This window comes from Belonocnema kinseyi, chromosome 4 (genome assembly GCF_010883055.1).
Source record: "Belonocnema kinseyi isolate 2016_QV_RU_SX_M_011 chromosome 4, B_treatae_v1, whole genome shotgun sequence".
Lineage (NCBI taxonomy): Eukaryota > Metazoa > Arthropoda > Insecta > Hymenoptera > Cynipidae > Belonocnema > Belonocnema kinseyi.
In genome coordinates, this window is record NC_046660.1 from 96321517 (window position 1) to 96324458 (window position 2942).

Below are 2942 nucleotides of genomic sequence, written 5' to 3' on the forward strand. Positions count from 1 at the left end.
TATCTAGTCGGGAGTGGTGTTGACTGAAAACAGATGATTTGGAGCGATTCGCGCGCCATCTGTTGGTCATTCTAAGGACTTATTGAACTACCCTCGTATATTGTCAGAGATTAATTTCTGTTAGGTTAAGAAATCGGAATCCTTTATACCTTACACCTTCCAGGAATAATACAACAAATAATGAGCCAAAAAATATTATTGCTCTTCTGAAACAAATGTATTTATAAAGCAGCGAAATATTTCTGAAAGTTGGACAACCCTCAATCAGTTTTCAGCGCTCGTTTATAAAATCTCACTTTTGTCTTTCTCATGCTCGAGAAACGACTCCATCAAACGGGCAACTTGAATAACATATAAATCATCCGAGTTACTCTCCTTTTTCTTTTCGCCAGACAATCCATATAGTAAACGGGAAATGCAAACCGTTTCACTGGACGATTCTCTCTCTCGCTTTCTTTTTGGCAGAACGGTCAAATGCGCAGTGCGAAATTTATTACATAATATTGCAAACGGTGCTTGACTTTGATTTACGCCTATAGGTCTTAACAATGACATCACAAAGAGTGGAGGGGGAAAAATTTTCTTTCCTCTTTCAAACTTGATCCTGAGAGAAGATACATTTCAACAGTTCGATTGCTCATAGTGAAAAGTAATAAATCCTCGTGGCTGCTCGTAACTCAAACTGCCCTTCGCGTTAAGAAAAACGTATCTCTATATACCTAACTGAAATAGAGGCAACTGACTATATTGGTTAGTTAGTTACTGGTACAGTCACTAATATTTGCATTAATAAAATCGAGATATAGTCATTTAAATTTTGATTAACTCTATTGACGGTGCATGCTGTTTCAAAGAGCAGTGAAAATGTACTATTTTTCGAAAAGGATTTGTCAAATTTTTGCAGAGGTGGCAGAAAATAATTGAGAAATCAAGTTTTTGGATTACCCTAGCGATTTACGTATTTTCCTAGGGACCTAAGACTTAATAATAACAGCAGAAAGAGAGAAAGAGGAAGTCTTCCTCTCTCGATTCTCCCACTCTTTTTACGTCCCCTCTCACAACTACCTTTTCTTCCGACCGGTCTCGTGGCTGCAGTGCGGCCTTGCAATGCTGCCTCGTTTGCAATGCCCTCCCTCACCTCACCCAGCTGCACCGTTGCATCAGCATCAACAGCACCAAGAGTAATAGCAGCACACCACAGCAACAACACCGAGATGCAACCAGCGAAGCGAGTCGTTCGAATCCTACCAGGACGAGACATTGGCCTACCACACTCGACCTTGCCAGTTCGTTACTCTTTTCCTTCAACTCTCTTATGCACTATGTGCGGCTATCTGCCTATCTTCCTGCCATCTTTCTCTATCTCTACTCTGTGTCTCTCTCCTTCCTCTTTGCCATTTTCTTCCTTCCTTTTTTCTCTTCTGGCACTGACTATCCACCTCTCTCCAAGAGTCAAGTTAACGTAAGTAAACCATGCTGCCACGCAACTAGGCTTGCCGCTTCGTCATCCCATGGTTTCATTTATCCTTGCTCTGGTAGCTCGAGGATGGACTAGACGCTAGGGCAGCATCATAGAATTTATTATGATTAATTGATCATGCAATGCACGTCCCCCCATTATGCGCCGACGCTTCCCGTCTAAACTGTCGAACCAATCAATTTCCCAATGACTCAACAGATGACAGATTCAAAGATTATTCAAAGGCATTATTAGGTTTTCCACATTTTTATTTTAAATCTGCTGTTATTAAGAATCTTCCAGGCATTTCCTTATTTAAATAGACATTAAAATAAGTATTCACTATAAGGTTAATATATACAATACAAAAACAGGATAATCTGCACAATAGTTGCTCATTCTCCAATGATTGTCCAGATAGTTTAAATATGTTTATATTAAAAATACTTAGAATAAACATGCATATGAATAGTGAAGGGTGAGTGTTTGCAATTCTGCAACGTGTTTGACAGGCCAGGCTTGTGAAGTATTTTTATGTTTAAAGTATTAATATGTCACTAAGCGAAATCCCTTACGGGGAAGGCAAAAACTAGTTTGGTTCTAGGTTCGTTACAGTAACGGGGATTCCGAAATGTGTGTGATAACAGCAAGGAAAGAACGCATAGAGGAAGGGATTGATTTTAGATCAGTCTGGAAATGGCATGATGGTTATTCAAAGACATTATTTGTTGCACAACACCGCTTCGAACTTGGCTGCTGATCAATCTCTTTGACCATAACCCCAGTTGGAAAGATTCACCAAGTCATCGAACATCAAAGCTCCCATATAAACACGCCAACTGAATAATAAAATAATATGAAGATCCACATGCTATACTTCAACCGTATGCTCTAAATAAACCTTTCAAGCATTTCATTCAAATGCTGGAATAAGTAAAACCGTAGGTACTGAATGAGTAAGTTATTTGATGAAAAAAGTTGTTGAGGTAATATGAGTATTCTCTCGCAGAATATTACTTTCTTGTGCTAGGTGCGATAGTTATAACCATTAAGTTCTTAATTTTAATGGAATTTCGTGATTAGAGGTACACGAGAGTAGTATTCATACCTTACAATTATTATGCACGGTAAAAAAAATTGAGCTGTGACAGGGATATTATTCCTTATGATAGCCAAATATTTAGCTGAAAACGAACGAAGGAATTTAGAACGATCCCTGGATCAGCGAAAATCAATATCCTTGACCATTTTCCATATACCAGGGATATCGTATAGTCAAACCTCTAATAAGTATAGCTATAATAGGGATATTAAGAATAGGTGTCTGAAACAATTATCGGAAGAGCGCCGGTGCATTATGGGAGCAGCAAAATAAAATGGTGACAGTCTAATCGGGAGCAGTGACAGTTGAGATTTACTTTGGACAATTAAACGCTTTTTACCACTTAAAATGTGCGCGATTGTTAATATTAAATGGAGTTTA